We start from the raw sequence: 20358 nt of genomic DNA on the forward strand, positions 1-20358 counted from the left end.
GCGTCGTTTTTTTTTATTTTTTACTTTATGCGTCGCGTCATCCAAATGATATAACAGGCACGGCGGCGTTCGATTCACGTCTGAACCGATGAGGAAGGGAGAAAAGAATGAAATATGAAATGCATCGTTATGAAATACGGCTCCTGTTCATATAACGGACATGTTCTTGTGGTTGATCTTCCTCGCGTGGCATTCTTGGCGATCAAAAGTTTCCAGCAAAGTTATACCCTTCTCGATGACTTGAATTATGAAGCTGCGGGCCTGTTACGGGGATTTTTTTTTTTTTTTTCACACGCCCCGGCGGAAGGTCTAGAGCTATACTTGCTCGGGCGAACATGCAGAGCAGTAAGTTGGCGTCGTTTAAATTGTGGCCTCCACGCTCTGCTAGCTGTTTCGATTACGAGGTCTCTTTATTTCCTGGGCAAGAACTCGCGGAGATCTTGTTTCGGCGAGGTGCCGAATACAGTGCGATAAAGCACTATACTCCACTACATAGCGGCGGATATGTTATATAGCTTTTATAAACGAATGCGCTTTCGGGTACCATAATCTCTAGTTAACCATTGGCTTGGCAGCGGAACACAATCAAGCTATACAAGGAGCTAATATGAGGCACTGATGTTCTGAGCCAACATTTTTTCTATAGTATACATTTAACTCAGAAACGCTACATGGAACGTAGCATACCTTGGCCTATTTATAGCACACATCGATGCTCGTGTGTTCGGTAAAGCCTTTTTTATGTGTGTGTTATTTATGTGTGTGTGACTTATTTACGTGTGTTCGGTAAAGACGTTTTTTTTATTATTATTGCGGTAATTAACGGCAAGTCTTTACCGCAATAAAAAAAGAAAGAAAAAAAGGTGTATGTGCACATGGGGAGTGGACGGAATTCAGTAGCCACTTCCCCGACCCGATGAATCCACTGAACTGCTCTGGATAAGATCGAGTGATTTAATGATTAATTTGTAAATCACTTGATTTTATCCAAATATTCTTAATTTTTTCTGTATATTAGCACAGATAGGCAGAAGGCATTGTACAGGCCACGTTGGCGTGAGTCGGTGGAAATCGGCGTTAAAACCGGATCACTGAAAAAAAATATTTAAATATTTGAGGCTGCGGAACGGGTTTACCCCGTAACTCCACGAATTGATACGCTTTCCGCGCTAGAAGTCATTGCGGCGTTCCGATTAGTGGGACATTGCTTAATGCTGGGTCCAGGCTAAACGCGGCCCGACATTGCGAGGTCTCCAGCTAGTAGCGAGATAAAGAATGATGGAAAGCGGTGCGGAGCTACATTGTCCGTATCACAACCTCACCGCATCGCTCTTTTCGACGGGAGAGGCTCGGTGTCGTCCCTCCCTCGTTGGCACTGGGCCAACTGGGTCGGCGGGGGATGGCCTGCGGACGCATGACGCAGGGACGCGCGCGCAGTGCGAGTGACGTGCGTCTTACTCCTTCTACCTCCTTTCCCGCCGATCGAAGCGCGCCCGTCCGAGGACACTCAGATTCGGGCAAGAAGCGGCACGGAAAGATGATATAAAAGTCCTCGCAGTCCCTGCGGCTTCAGTTTCGGAGGAGCCAGTGGCGCATGGTCGACAACGCTCGAAAGCGGGTCGAGTTGTCAACTGCCATGGAGCCAAAAAAAAAAAAACTTCAGCGACGCACTCCTACATGTAGCTTCGCGAGACGAAAGGAAACGCGGGATACTTCGTTCTATGTTAGCGCTGTCTCGCAGCTCTGAAAACTAACAACGCTATTAGTGTCCCGAAGGACGACGCCTGGGCGCAAACGGCGATCGGACGGCAATTTCGACCGGTCACGGCATAGTTTATAAACCGAAAAGTCGTTTTGCAGCACGTTCACCTCGCTTGACGTCGATAGAAGCATATAGCGTGTGCCTGTTTGCGAGAATGGATCTTTCACAACTCGACTTCGTTTGGTCCAACCGACGAGTGTGGCTTCCCAATCTGCACGGGCGTTTTTCGGGTTTTCCAAGTTGACATACAGCCGCTCAGCGTTCTCGGAACGCGAAATCCGCTAAGCATCCGATTTTATCGTAGCCTATTAAACTGGATTAAGCCAGTGATTGATATATGCACTTACCCGCCGTGGTTGCTCAGTGGCTATGGTGTTGGGCTGCTGAGCACGAGGTCGCGGGATCGAATCCCGGCCACGGCGGCCGCATTTCGATGGGGGCGAAATGCGAAAACACCCGTGTACTTAGATTTAGGTGCACGTTAAAGAACCCCAGGTGGTCCAAATTTCCGGAGTCCCCCACTACGGCGTGCCTCATAATCAGATCGTGGTTTTGGCACGTAAAACCCCATAATTTCATTATATGCACTTCATTGTGCCACCTACGCACGTACACGTCGGTCAGCTCCGTGGTTGCACGCGCCAAGACTGCAGCCAGAAAGGGCCTCTATACGAAAGCGAAGTGGACCGTGTGGCCAGTGCAAAAAAGGAATATGAAATCTAAATACGTTAATTAAGGGCTGATTTGTTTTTTTTTTTCTTTTTTGCCTTGTAATTGTGCTTTCATATTTGTGCTACCTACGCGGTGATCATTTTTAAGTTTTACGGAATTTAAAAAAAATATATCCTGTTGCAGATAACATAATTCTAGTCCTTGAGCTGGATTAATCATAGAGGCTGACTTCGCTTGCAAGAGAAATCGAAACACATAGTCAATTAAGTATCAACAACACACTAAATAACTTCTTAATTAATTACTTTACAGCACATTTATTAATTGTAGCCGGTAAGTTTACAAGGCGTATTCAATTGGAATTAATTTCCAGAATGACCGCCCTCAAACGTTCCGTAAAAATGCGCTGTTGTTCCACTTACTTTTTCAACAATACGCTCTTTTATGCATTGAAGGGCGCAAGTAACTGGAAATCCCATGTATTTCGTCCCACACTTTGGGAAATAATATCTCGAAACTGGTGTCCCCCTGGAAATTTATTTCAAGTGAATACATCTTGCAACCTCACCGGCTACAACTCGTAAATTGCAATATGGCACGTAAAGTAAGTTAATTAAGAAGTTAATTAGTGAATTTCTGTGAATAACTTGACTATGTGTTTCGATATCTCGTGCTAATAATGACCACCTTTTCGAATAAGCCAGCTCAAGGACAAGAATTATGCTATCTGCCACGGGCGATTTTTAAAAATTCCATAAAACTCAAAAATCATCATCCCGAATATACAGTCGTTGCTCTGTTGATACGGCAGCTCGGGGAATCGAGCGGCGGCCGCATTCCCATGGGGTTGTTGGCTAAAAAAAAAAAAAAAAAAAAAAAAAAAAAAAAAAAAAAAAAAAAAAAAGAACGCCTGTGTATAATTTATGTCACTTTCGAGATGGGGAACAGGAGCCCATTCAGTTGCTGGAAAGTGCTAGTCGCTTTCGTCCACTGGAAAACGCCAATAGGTTCACCATTAGGAACCGCAGGTGATCAAATCTAATCTGAAGCCCTCTATGCTCGCATGCCACAGTGTATAGTTTCAGGTGTTTAAGCCACAGCGAAGAATTTCCTCTGAGACAGAGTCGTCGATCAACGATACTGATCAATGCGTGTAGAAATTGCGCAGCCTGTGTAAGAGCTGCGGACATTCTCTGCGCACTCCCTTGTAAATGAAAACTGTCCTTGGAAATCTTGTATATTTGCTTCGTGGCACCTATAGTGCGACCGCCGTTGCAGTTTCATCGTGTTGCGCCAAAATTCCGCCGTGGCCACGCGCACTGAATTCCAAATCGGTGGGACGCGCCGTGCGCGGACCTTCTTTTTCATCCTAGACCCGCGTACACGTGCCTTTCAACTGGAGGTGAGGGAGAGGGGGGGGGGAGTTGCCCTCGTGTTTCGAGTCTCGTTCACTCCCCCCACCCCTTCTTCCGATAAAAGTGGGACTCGATGGCCTTCGCTATTGCCGCGCGCGCAGTGTGGAAAAGGGCCGCGCGCGCGGATGTCGCAACGCGTTGTGGAAACCGCAGGAACGTGTGATTGACACAATGTGTAAAGCGTGACGTAACAGTGGAAAGGGATCGAGTGGTTCTACTCGACCATTTGCGGTGCTCGAGGAAAATCGAGGACGAGGCGCGCTCTTTGCGGCTAGCCGCAACGAGGCCCTCGAGGAAGCGGAGGTCCCCGTAAAAGGAGAGAGAGACTTTTCTAACCTTGCATTGACGCCGAAGTACTCTTAAATGACTCCGGCGTACTGCGAAATCGCAAGCCTTTTCTCTCCTGGACGTGACGACTGAGGCGAAATGCAAAAATTCTCTTGACTTGTATATGTTTAGGCGCACATTAAAGATCCCCCAGGTGGTCGTAATTAATCCGGAGCCGCCTTTCACTACACGACATCTCCCATAGACCCAGTGTCGCTTTGGGACGTTAAGCCCTGTTAATAGAATCTCTCAAACCTGAACGCGGTAACGTTTTTTTTTTTTTTTTTTTTTTTTTTTTTTTTTAATGGCTGAGCGGAAATATTATTCGACCGGAATGAGTAGAGGGAGCAAGTGAACCACGAGAAACTACTATCGTTCGCAGATGGTCCTGCAGCCACCGGAGCAATGCTCAGTTGCGCGTATGCGTATACCACGCAGATGGACTGGCATACACGAATGCCTTCAGTGTGTGTGTGAGCTCATACCGAATGTCCCCCATAACTGGAGACACTTTAAAAAAATATGCAAATGCCACGTAGCTGGACAGAACCAAGGTAATGTAGTTTGGCGTCGCTTGGAGATAGATACTCAGATTATTTTTTTGCATTCCGCCTCATTAAATAGTTAGTCCTATTAATTAATGAACTTCTCAATGTACTATAGTAGATGAAACTGCCAATGAGGAAGATGTAGAAGCAAGCATGAAAAACTCCCGATACAGCTATCTGTTGCTCAATACTGTGCTAATAGATAAAAGTGTTTTTCCGAGCGTGGAATATTCTCGCGAATACACGCAAAACTGCTGCGCGACTGGCCGTCTCGAGGCAGTTTGCTTGTATTTGCTGGGCATCTAGCACACTCGGGAAAAACACTTCTATGTCGCACGTATGAGCAACAGAATATTGTAATCGGGAGTGATTCCATGGGTATGCCTCTATCCATCCTTCTCATTGACCACTATTCCTCTAACTCTAGTAATTGAGGAAGGTTCATTAATTAATTAGGGCTAATTATCTAATGAGGCGGAATGCAAAAAAAATAATCTGAGTATCTATCTCCACGCGACGCCAAACAACATTACCTTGGTTTGTCCAGCTACGTCGCATTCGCAAATTTTTAAAGTGTTGCTCAAGTTACGTGTGACACCCTATATCCCGTTTTTTGGTTCTCTTGGCGGGCATTTTGCCAGATCATTTGACGTCCGCTGTTCTATGCAGTGCTGCTGTTATCGCTGATCTTCGGCGCGCGATAATATTCTCATTCATAGCCGTGACGTATTTGACCTACAGCAAGTGCTCTGTCAGACCACACAGTGGCGTGATACACTGAAGGGACACACGTGCGCTTGTCGCATTCTTCGGGGACCTCGTTTATATCGGCAGTCGAAGCAGTTTGTGAGCGCCATTGTTTCCGATGTTGCTGAGTGACTCTCTATAGACTAAAAAAAAAAACGGACAAAAAATCATGCGAGATACATGCTTGCTACATGGCCCTCAGGTGTAGCATCACGATTGTTTTGCACGCACGCATACTGGTGAAAAGCCTTTTTGACGCGTCACCGCGTTTTGTACTGTATAACCGAACAGAGCTTTCTCGCCAGGCCCCGCCGAATGTTTTGGTTATACACTGCAGCCGACACATGGAGAACTGATTGTGCGAAGAGGCTGGCTAACCTCCTCGGTCATGATGAGCTGAGACTATCTCGTTGATCTCTATCGTGGCTTCCGAAATCTCGCCGGTACCAGTGTGATCTCAGAGGCCAGGTGCGGCGCCCACAAGCGACATTCCTCTCCAGTTTTTTTTTTTTTTTTGTGATATAAATTTAAAGTATAGTGGTTCGTGCGTTTAGTGGCGCTGGCTACTCCTTGTAGCAGGGAAAGCAAAACTAAGACACCGAAAGCGTTGAAAGAAAAAAACAAACAGTAAATGCAGTCAAATACCACGGTCGTTTGCGAAATTCCGCTCGAGGAGTAACGGAAGGCAAATATGCGAGTAAGAAGACACACACACGCACACAGTCCCGCAAACAAATAAAGGTACGCAAAACAGCCCGAGAAAACGAGTACAAGTGGTTTTGCAAGCGAGACAGCTGACATATCTGCATATAGCTACATAAAAAAAAAAAAAAACACGTTCTCTCTCTCCCCTCGGCTTCATTCTCTTTTAATTTCCAGGTAGTTCAAGAAAGAGTGACAACCCTATTCATGTTTCAAATCCCGTTATCTCTCTCTCTCTCTCTGTTTGAAGGGCCTCGTCTCAATATTGTACCACCAGCACCGTTTTTTTTTTTCCTTCTATTTTCTCTTTGTCCTTTAATGCGAAATGTAGCGCCAGAAATACGTAGGTGGGGCCGAGTGACACATTTAACAATGATCAGTGTCCGGTATAGGCATATCGCATGCATGCAGCTCCTTCGCATGCATGCAGCCCGTTGCTTCGGTTGACAGATAGCGCACCTTGCGCACTCAATCGCTTTTATCGCACCCAACACACAGTAACAGGACGCACGTCTTCAAATAGCCAGAACATTCGATCACCTTCTTCTCTTTCCTTGTAATACTTTTTTTTTCTTCTTACGTTTTTTTTCTTTTTTAGGTCTTATTTGGCCGCACGCGAGTTGAACGCGCGATGATAGCAATGTATGCATTGCGGATGTATTCACTTCCGCAAGCTTGGTACCTTTCTTTCAAGTGTTCAGAGCGCTGATACCCACTTGGGCATTCAGAGAGAAGAAATGTTCCTGTGTGGGCAGCGGAGTTTCTTGGTAGTTATCAAGGTATTTTGATCTTCTTTTTGGCAGTTAGACTGTTCGTAACTTACTAGTGCTCCAGTCTTTGAAGACACGCTGCTTACCTCTGACGTAATAAAGCGATGCCTTACTTCAAATTGCTCTTCAATGTGTCTGTGCATTCCTTGAACAACAGCTACACGGTATTCTGAACTTGAGGTAGTTCGTAATTGGAGCACATTTCATCGCCGCTGTATTGAAGCTGGCGCGCACTATAAGAGCGTTTTAAGCTGTCAAATGACCTTGGTGAAATGTCTGCCAAATTCAGTAAATGCAGCTAGGTTACGTAATCACGGGCTCGAAGGCTTATCACTGGAAACTCCACAAGACACACGCAGTCATGCTGTTGCAAAACGGAACAGTTTTGCAAAGCACGGCCGGGGCAACATAATTACGCAGTTTGTAGTCGCACGTAAGGTAATGAATAATAATGTTCGTCTGTATTTCATTGCACTGCATATGAATAAAGAGCACGCTTTCTTTACCCGACCATCACTTCCTGAGTTGTGTGCTACGCAAGCGCCACAAAATTCACATACTGACTATTTGCGACCGAAACGTCAGCAGTCTTTTTTTTTTCTGTTTTTTTTTTTCCGGGGGGGGGGGGGGGGGACATGAAATGCGGTTTTTCTCATTTTGAGTTGGCAACACCTATTGAGAGATAGGAATACAATGCTGAAGGGAGGCGTTTTAATATGACACATAGATGTTTCAAGTATCACTTACCAGCACTGCAGAAAATCAGTGCTGATAAGTGTGAGCTGGATAAGTAGATAAGTTGATGATAGTTGAATAAGGATAAGTTCACAAGATGGATGCGTTGATAAGTGTTAGCTGGAAGCTCAATGCATTTATCGACAGATTTTGAGCACGTGTTTCTCGAAACTGGTGCTGCATGAGCACAGGATTCCTGCTAATGTCTAGGATACGACTTCATTACTGTTCGGCTTCAATTCAGCAATTGGGACATGTCCCAAGAAAGTGAATTACAAATTTAGTGACACTTTGTGTAATAAGTTAAAATCATACTGTGATTTGTCATGCGAGTAATGGCTACTTTTTCAAGTAATACAGAACTATACGCTATAGGTAATTTTAAATAAGTGCTTCCTAAAAAAAAAAAAAAAAAAATATGCGTGCACGCATGCGTGCGTGTGTGTTTCTCTCAATACTAACAGAGAGGATTATAAAAGAAGGGTATTTTTGCCTTTTAAATGGAAATGTGTAAATAGGTTCGCTTGAACTTGAAGCGCGTGTAACCGGAAATGCTGGAACCGAATGCGAAGCCATGCTTGCATATTGCGCTATACTCGGAAACTTCGCGATAGCAAGCTTTAAGGTGCACTTTTCTTAGGTTTGTTTCATGCGGCTACCTCTTGTTCGCACTGTTCAGAGAGAGAAGAATTGGGGCGCCCCGCTTAACAGCCATCAATCTGTCGCGCACGCTGAAGGCGCCGGTCGAGGCATGGACCCGAAAATTCTGAGTTCCTATAGAGGCGACTGTTATCGAGTTGTCCAGCGTGGTGGAAAGCGCCGGTCCTTGCGTGTTCACGGGCGACGCTCGCGAACAACAGGCGGCGACTACATCGAACGCATTTCCCATCTATCGAATTTCTGACGCTTCGTCGGCGTGCCTATTTCACACATTAGTATCAAGCCGCAATCGCGGCTGAAATGCCTTCTCGCGCTTACCACCTTAATAATTCACATTTGCACAGAACGACAATCGGCCCTTAATGCAGCATGCACCCTCGCATGGCGTAAGGGGCGCATCGAGAGTATACGTTGACGGTATACGTTCCATGTGGGTGCACTTCAAAACACTTATCCCCTTATTCAGCTACGATTCGTTTTGAGCCCTTTTTCCTTGTATGTAGAAATGGCCTCGGTCGACGACGTGTCGAAGTGATCAGTCTTCATGCCACGGAGCTTCTGGGCTATAATTTAGCTTCTTACTTTGTTACGGAAGTTAAATAAATGCCGCTTCACTGCGTTCGACGTCAAGCTGGATTGCGTGTACCAACAGTTTTCCTTTTCAAGTTCAGCGCGGTCGTGCGGTGACTCAATAGGGATGCTTCTGATGCCTGTTGCTGCTTCAATGATGTCACCGTGTGTTCAGTATATACATAGGGGCGCCAACTGCGCAACGAACTCGGAGTGCTGAGGCGACCATTCGCGATCCTTGCCCGGATGTTTCTTGGACTTCTTCGGGCCTTGAAAAGTGCTTCCATTAAAGCTTGATCACCCCCAGCAGATTCGATTTTTGGTACCGCTGTATAGGTGTGTCGCCTAATGTCAGGCGCTGAATCAACAGTAGCGTGTTACGCCCCCTGACTGTGCTATTACTCCCGTGCACGTTAAGTCGGTGTCTTTCTTCAGCTCCTCCTTATTTTACATCCAAGTTTGATTCCTGGCTTTTCGGCCACATTATGAAGCGGGCTTAATGAGACAGAAATGAGAGCGAGAGAGAGAGAAACCACTAGGTGCACGCTAAAGAACTCCTGATTGACAAACTTAATCCGTAGCCTTCCACTTTACGGCGTGTTGTTTTGTGACGTTGAAAGCCATAAATCAAAATGTATTGAGTCATTGCAATACGGCAACTGGTGCATAAAGAAGCCACGCACGTTTTGACAGTGCTACGCGTTTTCTGCAGCACGTAACGCTAGTGAGCGATTTTCATTGCACTGTCGTCCACCAGTGCGGTGAATGAGGCTAACGAATCACGCTTCGTCCGCTGTAAAGGCACGTCCACACTATAGCGGAAATACACGCGCGGCACGCCGCAGGTGACAGCGCGCCGCTCGCGAGCGGCAACGTTTTCCGGCCGCGGAGCGAATGGGTCTCGGAGCTGTTTTCTTGCGGCATAATGCTCGTCGCCGAGCGAAGCGACCAATGAGGAGCGGTCAATTCATTCACGCGAGTAAATGCGGCAAGAAGCTACCACCTTCTCTCGGCATCGCTGATCACAGCACACAGAGCCCCATTGATTCCGGCTTAAAAAAAAATGACGTCCGGTGGAGGCGACGCATGTGTTTCTGGTCGTCGTTGCGGAAAAGAAGCATTTCGCCGTCGTCCAGCTCTTTGGACGATATTGATTCAGAAACCGAAGTTTGCTTCGTTTATGGAAGCAAACAATAGCGATGACTTCGAAATTAGCAGTTCATCAGATGAAGAAGACTGCTCAGAAGACACTATTGCGAGTGTGCGTCAATGCCGGCGCATTGATGTAAAGGACATTCCCACGAAGGCTCCTCGGCTTCTGTTTTTATGCGTCCCTGGTAAGGCGTTCAATATAACATTGCTTGATGACTTGATAAAACTTTCCGAACAGCCCTCTTGCTCTGTTTTTTTTTTTTTTTATTGTTGATTACCAGCAAGTAGCTGGCCTCTTTTATCATGAGCAATAATAAACTGTAATATGTTAATTTGACTTAGTACGTGCTTGAATTTTTTTCAACACCGATAACTTGCTTTTTAGAAGGAAAATATTCAATATCAATTCTTTAAAAAATGAGCACTTTGGGCACATAAATTGTCAAAATAAAAAAACGGTCAAGTGGTTAAAGAATCGGTCGACTGTACATGGTTCGCAGCTTGATTTGTTAATTTCCGGCTACCCTGTGTACAGGACACAGGGCACACCCACCCTCCCCTTCCCGGTTCTTCTTAATTTTTTAAAAAATCGTGCAGTACGCTTTCTAGTACCCATTTCTGCTTAGCACTAAAGAAAATCACCTGGTCGTTCATTTTCTTTTTCTTTTCTTTTTATGAAGTAACCGGAAACAGCAGAGCACCCGGGCGTGCCTTTTGCTCCGTCACACTTCCGCGACCGCGGCGTCGCAGGCCTCTGTTGGATGACGTCAGAGGAAGGGAGGGGGTCTTCTTTGATCTAAACCGCACACGAGAGAAAAACAAAACAAAAAAAAAAAACGCCTTAACTGCCAGGAATTGCGCTTCCTGCCTTTCGGCAAATGCATTTCTCAGCCAAGTAACTTATGCTCTTGCTTCTCTGCTCTCGACAAAAGAAGAGCTAGCGCACAGGATAAGTGGAAAGGAGGAGTGGACAGGCGGTTAATTTCTTCTCGCAGTTGGATCACGTAGCATAAGTGGCCTGTCATTCGAGAATATATATGTATGCCGCAGTACTGCCCAATTCGAAAACTTCGCAAGGGCAAATTCCGAGATAAGCGACACAGACGAAGCTCTATTTGTTAAACGCTTACATGCCCAGCTGATAAGGCAATGCAGGACGCGTCGTACGCTTGAGCGGCGGAGACTGGCGAAACCCTTCAGCACACTGTCTACGCCCTCCTCGCACGCGGACCACTTCACGGCGGCCGGGGCTCACGGCTCCGTAAGGTAAGCGACGCTAAAGGCTCATTCGCAGTAGGCCGACTCGACGCCGATTTCGGTCTGGCGACTGTTGGCGACAGCAGCGTTTTCCTTCCTTTAAACCGTTGGCCACAGCGTTTTCCGTCCTGTAAACTGCTGTCGCCAACAGTCGGCAGACCAAAAATCGGTGTCGTGTGGGCCTGGTGTGAACTGGCCTTTACGCGACCGCACCTTGTCTCGTTACAGCTCGTTCCGCATGTGCTCGCAATCGAGTATTTTACCTGCATCCTAAATGGCCGAAGCGGGGTCCTAAACTCGTCGCCACAGCGGTGCAACGGAGACACCCACCGTTCTCCTTCTGCTACGGGTGTTTGACGGCGCAAAATAGCCCGAAATAGTTTTACCTTTTTTTTTTCCCTGTACATACACCGATAGCTGTTGCTCTTTCGTGGCTTACACTGATGTAGCACTGCGTTGAGCGCAGCCGATATCAGCTGCGCGGGCTGAAAAGAACTAAGAATCGCACTCCACCTTGGGATTTCTTCCTCAGTATACGCTGCGTGCTAGCAGAGCGCGCTATAGCCGGCGTAGTTCGGGCCATAAATGTTATAGGTTTTCGTACGTTGGAGTGATAACCGCGGTAGCATTGTCTCTTCAAATATAAAAATTGTTGCAGCCTACAGGCGCCTCTTTGCAAACATTGCACCGGCCATGCAGAAATTTTTCTTGGCATGAAATTAAGACTTCAGCAATGAATATATCCTAAAGAGAAATGTGGCGAAGCTCTCGCACACGGGTGCACCTTTTGAACAGTGTCTCTCAATAACCGGTGTAAATAAGTGGGCTCAGTTTTTCGGGTATGCGTCAGCTACCGTTTCGCACTTTGAATGAAGCGTCGCCTAATTTATTTATACTGTACAACTGATGTGAGCGCTACTATCCGCGAGAGGATTAACAGCGCTATAGAACAAGGAATGTCGCTGAAGACAACGTTGGCTCCAGCAACATTTCTTGTTGTACCACCCGCCGCGGTGGCGTAGTAACTTTGGCGTTACGCTGCTGAGCCCGGTCGTGGGATCGAATCCCGGCCACAGCGGCTGCATTTCGATGGGGATGAAATAATAAAAAAAAAAACGCCCGTGTACCGTACATTGTGTGCACGTTAAAGAACCTCAGGTTCTTAATCAACTAATCCGGAGCCCCCACTACTGCGTGCCTCATAATCGAATCGCGGTTTCGGCACGTAAAACCCCAGCATTTTATCTAATTTTCATCGCCCTCCTCCCCCACCCCCTGCAAAAAAATAAAATGTGGTAATGCTCTCTTCAAGCTCCCGTACTATCTTGTTGTGACGTCATGAATTTTGATGTCGTCTTCGGGCTTATAGTTAATCCTTTATCTGTGAAGATGGACTACATCGTATTTGAAAAGAACCGAAGAGTGAATTTGCCAAGTTTCGAGAAGCTTTACTGAGACGCATGCAGCCCATATACGAAAAAAAATGTGTGAAATCCGTGGTGACGTCACACTGACGTACGTGCGCAGGCGTTTCGGCGCGAAACTAAAAAATAAATAAAAATAAAAGCGAAACTTTGATCTTTATTTTCTCTTTTAACATTATCGACTTATCACCATGAAAGTAACGAAAATATACGATGTTGCAAGAGTACGTTATCAGTCTAAACTGATTTGTGTTTCACTTTAGGGTCCTTTTCAGGGACCTGCGCGCTTCTATTATTCCGGACACGCCAGCTCCTGGTATACATTCTAAGTGTAGCGTCACACTCCTTTGTATAATCTTATTGCCTAGTCGATTCTATGAACGAAGGCGAAAGCAATACTTCGTCCTTTCAGGGGCAACTGCGAACGGAGTCTGACAACTGCTTGCGCCAAGCATAGTTTCCTGTAATAATTACTAGAGGGAACTGGTGCTATAGTAGCCTCTACGGCAGCTGCAAGCATGGCGCAATTCAGCCAGCGTGGGAACTTTAGTACATGACTTTGCATAAACTTCGGCCTCGCTGTAAACGGCTTCGTGAATTTGCAAACTGGTCATTTCCAACAAAATACTGCGCTATAAATGAATATAAATGAAAGTTGACAGTCAGTTTAGTATACGCTAAAGAGGATGAAGGCGACAGCCTGCGCTTAAATTACTTTGACATTCTTATTCGAATGAGCCGTTACTTCCTATTACTTGTTTTCTCTCTATTTGTTTTTCTCTTCTCTTTTTCGGTCGCCAAGACATCGCCACCGGTTCCGCGTGGTTAATGGCAATTTCGAACGGTCGTGGCTTTCTCTTTCTTTTTCAGCTCGTCTACTTTCTTGTGGCGCAGGCAAAATGCGATGGACACGGAAATGCTCATTAGACAAACAAACACCCAACGCTAACTTTCAACAACATATTTATTTCCAGTTTTCGCAGGCGTGCTTGTAAAACACGTGTGGACACAAAGACACGTGTATTACATTACTCGACAAATATGAACAAAACCGGGAAAACTACACGCAGACACTTTTGTAGCCACACTGATTATTTAGAAGAATGTCCGTTCAACGCGAACAGAGGTAATCGAGCTTTTTTTTATTGATAAAGAAATTGATGTCTTACTGGCGCATGCCTCACCAAATGTGGCTATGTCCGTAGCTTCCATGTTCATTTCGAGCTTGCTTCCACTCTTCTCAGGTGACGTTTCAGGCACTTTAATGTGCCTGAAACGTCACCTGAGACGTCGCTTGAATTTTGGTGCCATAACGCCGGACGGTCGTCGGACGTTTCGACCCATGAGCCATCTAAAGCCTCCGCCTTAAAATTGTCCGACGGCTGGATTCGAACAGAGTACCTCTAGTACAGAATGCCGATATTGAAACCCTTACGCTCCGGGTGCATGTGTCGACAAGCGGCGTAGAACACCAACAAGTTTCCCGCGGCAATCCAGCGCGTTGAGACACTTTGGTGCGTTTCGATTTGCCCACCTCGACAGGCGGAACCGCTGCAATTAGTAGCAATTATGCGTGTTCGCAGTCCTATTGCATTCTGCATTTATAAATGTATAGATTGCTTTGAAATATAGGCCAATGAAGGCAGTTAAAGCGCAGTAAACAAAGCCACATGACCGTCTGAAGCCACAAGCACGAATATCAGACGAATCTTGTACAGTCGACCGCGATAGCTTACGGACCACGCGATCCCGTGCCACCCAGCGGTGCCACACCTGCCGTGGAGAGCAGCATTAGGCCAGAAATGAGTTTTTCGCGTGGCGTGTAAATTTTCTTGCGTCGCACGACATTCTTCTATTTGGTCACTCTCGCGCAAAGCGCGCAGCCCAGCGGCACGCGGCTGGTATCGGTAATATTAATTCCAGTGATACTGCTCTAGAAACATGCGTGCGTGGCCACGGCTGTCGAAGAGCACGTTCCGTGAGAGAAAGAGGGAAGCTTCGCGCCGCCGAGCGACGACAAAAAAAAAAAAAAAAAAAAAAAAAGAAAGAAATTGACACGCCGGCGGACAGGAAACATTTGCATCCTCCGCTCTCGACGGCCGATTGCGCACCGGAAGTGTTGCGGAGAGGCCGTTTCGCTCGCTTGGTCGGCAAACTTTTGCGGTCGACTGTACTAACCATAATTTCCATGGTAGCTGAACGATTGCGGAACCAGAGTTCCGTCTAGTAACTTTATAGGATAGGAAACTCTGTGCCGCCACTGAGTACGGTCGTCTTCACGCTCCGATAGGTGCGGGATTTCATTGTTCCCGCGGCGTCAGCTGATCTGCGTACTACACGGGCCGCGCGTATAGCTCTCGTTCTGTGGGCAGCGCCGAAAGAAATGAAGATCGAAGCGAAGCAAAACTTGTCCAGTGTTCAAACTTAGCAACTAAAAGAAAAAAAATTCAGGCCCTAAATCGAAATTCCAGCTTCCAACAGTCACTAAAATTTAACTTTCAAGTTCAACCATTTGCATTAACATCGGCCGAGTGGTTATCTCAGAAAAGCGTTTCTGCGTTTTACATGTATTTGCATGGCGGCATCGGAGTCGGGCCCGAGCTAAAGGTTTTTTTTTTTCCCCCCCCCCATTTATTAACCCTAAAGGCCCAGCTTGGGCATTACATAGGGGGGGGGGGGGGTAACAATTGATATCCAAAAGTGTAAGGCAACATGCATGTAAGTCGAACACCCTATATCAAGTTGTACATGCTATGCAACCTTCATCTCTCATTCGACAACATCATACAACAGTAACTCTTACATTCTACAAACAATAATCTTACATCCTCTGACATCATAACAGTAAGGGTTATAGCAAGGTTCGAGAATTTTTTTTATTTTTGATATCTAAAAAGAAATATGTTTCTAATTTTACGAATGTTTCATTAAGTGTTCTTTTTTAATTATAATATGGTCAGATATTTCGGCTATATTACTTGGGAGATGGTTGCATTCCAAAATGGCTAAGGGCAGACATGAAAACTGCAATAGTTTAGTACGTGAAAATGGTTGTTCGACCTCAAATTCGTGATCAATTGGTGGGAATTTCCTTTTGGCGGGTAAGATGTGTGCCTGAGAGAAGATATTTGGGTGATTAAAAAGCTGATGGAAGAAAGTTAACCGAGATATTTCTTCTAGTCTGCAGTGGGATGAGTCTTAGGTCATGTTTTATTTCGGTGATGCTTGAACGTTGTGAACAGTTACCTGTAATAAATCGCGCTGTCTTGTTCTGAAAATATTCTAATTTGGTAATAAGATGCGTCTGGTGCGGGTTCTCTATAAACGACGCGTACTCAAGTTTTGAGCAAAGTATGGGAGTATATGCAAGAAGCTATTGGTATCACTATTAGCCTGACGAAGCGTACGACGAATGAAGCCAAGAGATTTACATGCAGCGGAAACAACACAACCCACATGATTACGCCAAGACAAAGTTGGAGAAAGATGAACACCTAGATATTTAAATTATTCTGCAGTTTCTAGAGCTTCACCATTAAGAAACTATGTAGGCTTCGTAATTTCACTGCAAGTAGTAAATCTCATAAGTTTAGTTTTTGAGGTATTTACGCTCATTTGCCAGTCCGAGCACCATCTTTCAATCCTGTTAAAGTCATTTCGTAATTTAACTCAGTCAGTCTTACATTTTAACGGCCGATAAAAAAAAAAACTGTCGTCGGCATGTAACCGGATTTCCGAGTCTATACCCTGATGAATATCATTTATATAAATTAAAACTAGAGTGGGTCCCAAAACGGAACCCTGAGGCACACCGGACTGAACAGGTTGAAATGACGAATGGACATTATTAATTACCACGGCTTCTCGTCTGTTACCTAAATATCCTTTAACCCAGTTTATTACTTTTTCGTCCACTTTATTCCGCTTCAGTTTATGTCAGGCGGTTATGAGCCACACGGTCAAAGGCTTTAGCAAAATCTATAAATATGGCACCAGTTTGTGTAAGTTCGTGAATATTGAGGTGAATGTCTGTAGTTAGTTCAAGAAGCTGGGATTTACATGACCATCCTCGCTGAAAACCAAGCTGGTTTGCAAATAGAACGTGGTTGCTAGCCATGTACTGCATGATTTGAGAAGATAAGACGTGTTCAAGGGGGGGGGGGGGGGGGGGGGGGTAGTTTGCATACAACAGACGTTAGGGATATAGGCCTATAGTTCGTTAGCTTGTTTTTGTCGCCGGTTTTATATATTGGTATCACATAGGCCAATTTCCCGTCGTCTGGAATTTCGGCGGCGCCGAGAGACCGCTGAAACAATAGTGTAAGTATAAGAGCGGAATTGTGCTTTGTCATTTTTAGTAGCTTAGTCCAAATACCGTCAGGACCAGGACTAGAAAACGATGAAAAACATTCACTAGCTTTCACAATACCGTCACTTGTCACAGTAATACATTTCATAAATGGAGAATTATCAAAAAACAGAAATGCACTACAAAAGAATAAATTAAACCGATCAGCAACATCCATGACATCAATTGCAGCACCAGACTCAGTGTCACACAGGTAGCTCTTTTGTAGGTGTGGAGAAATGACCCTCCAAAATTTTTTTTTTGCTCTGTTTTTAGAAATTGCGAAATATCCTGGTTGGAAAAACTTATATTTGCACCCTCAATATGCAATGCACATTCTTTAAAAAACGATAAGTATTCTGACGTAGCTTCAACAGATTTTGTGCGTGTTGCTTTTTTAAACAAACATTTCTTTTTATTCAAATATCGCTTAATCTCTCGGGTGTGCTGTTTCATGGATCCATTTTTTGGAATGTATCTTTCCCGCAGTGTTAACTCGTCACGAAAACGGATCCGGTTATCTTGCAACGAATGGTTTTCATACGTTTGCATGAATGACAGTAAAATTCAAAAAGCTCAGAGTTGAAGCCTTCGGGATCCACTTTAGAATACTCATAAATATTTTTTGTCGCGGTTTCTTTATGGTTTTTGCGTTTTAAAGGTACAATGCATAACACGATGGGCACTGATATACTCTAGTACATCTATAGTAGCACGTTCGGGGTGTGTTGTAAGGAGCAGATCAAAAATGGAATTGTCCCGCATAGGGGTTTCGATAAGTTGAGATAACTGAAAATAGTCTAAAAGGTCAACAAAATCTGCACATTCGCGTGTCTGGCGCGTACCAGGGGATGTTAAAGCAGACCACTCTATGCCTGGAAAGCTAAAATCGCCGGCAAAAATTATAAGAGTTATTATATTCGTATTGGACGGAGCCTAATACACACTACAGTTCCTCAGAAAAATCTTGTAGAAGGTCAAGTGGCCTATAGCATGCTCCAATAACCACAGTTACAGCTGGCAAATAGCATGCAACCCAAATAGTTTCAAGAATGCTGTCAGTAGGAATGGGTTTGACCTTTATATGCTTTCTTACTGATATTACGACATCGCCTCTTCTATCCACACGGTCTTTACGAAAAACAGTGAACAAATTTGAAATTTGTAACTCGGAATTGTTAACTTCAGGAGTTCACCACGTTTCCGTGCTGATTATAACATTTGCATTACAAGCGTGAATGAAGGAAGCAAGCTGATGTTGTTTGTTAAGAATGCTACGAAAGTTGGCGGAAATTATAGAAAATGTAGGTGTCCCACTGTCTTACTGCGCGTGGCGACTGCGTCAAGGGTTTGCATTTCGCTGGACCCATTCCACGACCCTGCCCTCAGAATGTTAGTTTCCCGACTATCTTTAGCTTATCGAAGGATAGCTTAAACCTTTCATTTGGTTGGCAATTCGCTCGAGCAAAGTCGCGAAGCTGTTTGCGCACGAATTGTGTTCGAGGTGAAAAGTCCTCATCTATCCAAACCTTTAATTTTACATAACGTTAATTAAATTATTTATAACGCAGTACTTTCTTAAAAATGATCGCTTAGCAAAGTCCCGAAGCTAGAAGGACGAAGTTTAGGCAAATCTATGCACTCCCCATTATTCCCTTGCTGGCTGAACTGCCCTGCTTGGAGCTCCGGCAGACACTACCGCCACTGTTCCCTTTAGTAATTGTGTGAAACCCTATGCTTAGACGAAAGTAACGAGCTTTCACTTTGACTAACAATGTGGCCTCTTGAACCGCTGCAGCCACGCACTCTGAAATGAGCCCTGGTTGATAAGGGGGATGGGGGGGGGGGGGGGGGGGTCGGGGGGGTAGTATGGGGGGGCACATGTCAAGGGCGTTGCACTTGACATGTGCTCAGCTGGTGCAGTCTGCAACGAGGTGCGGAACAGTGTAAAGCATCGGGAAAGAGGCAAAGCCGAGACGTCTTTTTTTTTTTTTCCTACTTCGCAAAGGTCACTCAGAATTTCAGCCATATTTAAACGCAATATCTCTGTCAACAAGACTTGCAAACTCGGTCAACTCGATGTGTGTTATCAGTTGCAAGGCTTTCTTTTTCTAGAGCCCTCGTCGCGGATGATAACCGGCTGAGCATGCATGGATACGTCTCGCGAGTTTATCTACGTATCACGGAACTAAAATATTCACGATATATACATGTAAACTCTCTCGTGCTTGTTGACTCTGCGCGCGAGAATAGTGTCGCGAGATAGGCGTTCACTGCGTATCAGGGGGCCTTTAGTCCTTTGTTGATAGGACGGCTGCTTGTTGAAGTGTTTACTGATTTCTGTACACTCGTCCTGAGTTGTGGATCGGCGAGTGCGTGGGGTATGTAAACTCGTTTCATTATGTTTAGAACGTATTTTGCTGACCCTTATTGACAGCGAAATAGTACCATGTTTCCGTGCTGATGCTATTTATCTGTCAATAACGGTCAAACTTTGCCAAACCTCGCGAAAACGCGAATGTATTCTCTGGTTAGCCATCTCCGAATATCAACACGCGATTTGGAGATGTCGCAAAAGTCACCAGTAGCAACCAAGCTTAGTCAAGGGATAAAAATGCTAGACTAGCGCACCCAGCTGGATCTATAGTCTAAGCAGTAGGGACAGAAAAGCAGTTATATCGTGAAAAAAGTGCACTCGACAACAAGGATTCCAGATGTGTGCCAAAAGGGCTCCACCTCTAATGGTGGAGTATTTTACGGGTGATAACATACTTTATGCGGCTCAGTCTGAGCGGAAACGTCACCTGTAGTGTATCTATGGTGGACCGATTGCCCCAGCGGGACATTTTCCTTATCACACGAGACAATGATATAACTGCGGCAAAAGCAAGTTGTTATCCAAATATGCGCTGAAAATGCAGGCAAGCATGCACATCTGTGCAACAAAGGCAGCCCGAGCGGTGCCGGCTCATGCAGCGCGTACATATTTAAGTGCGAAAGCCGCAGATTCTCTGGAAAGGAAAACAAAGCCATCGGAGATACCATTTTGCCCGAGACTAATAAACAGCGGTTTCTGTAAAGATATGCTCTTTGTCGGAAAAATTCCAGCACAGAATTTTTCTATGATATTAAAGCTCCAGAAATCGGTGTTATTGGGTTGTTTCCTATGTGCTCATGCAGAGCAGACAATCGGTGGAAGGGTTTACTTGTAAATTCACTAGGCGGCAGAGCTGTGTTTAGCAGACTGTGTTATAGTTATGTTCGGTTTT

The 20358-nt window shown here is 45.2% G+C and overlaps 1 protein-coding gene across 1 annotated transcript in view; it reads left to right on the top strand.

The window, feature by feature from the left end:
• Nucleotides 1-20358, top strand: part of LOC119436658 (uncharacterized) — an 83066-nt gene that overhangs the window by 43834 nt on the left and 18874 nt on the right. The window lies entirely within an intron of this gene.

This window comes from Dermacentor silvarum, chromosome 1, assembly GCF_013339745.2.
Source record: "Dermacentor silvarum isolate Dsil-2018 chromosome 1, BIME_Dsil_1.4, whole genome shotgun sequence".
Lineage (NCBI taxonomy): Eukaryota > Metazoa > Arthropoda > Arachnida > Ixodida > Ixodidae > Dermacentor > Dermacentor silvarum.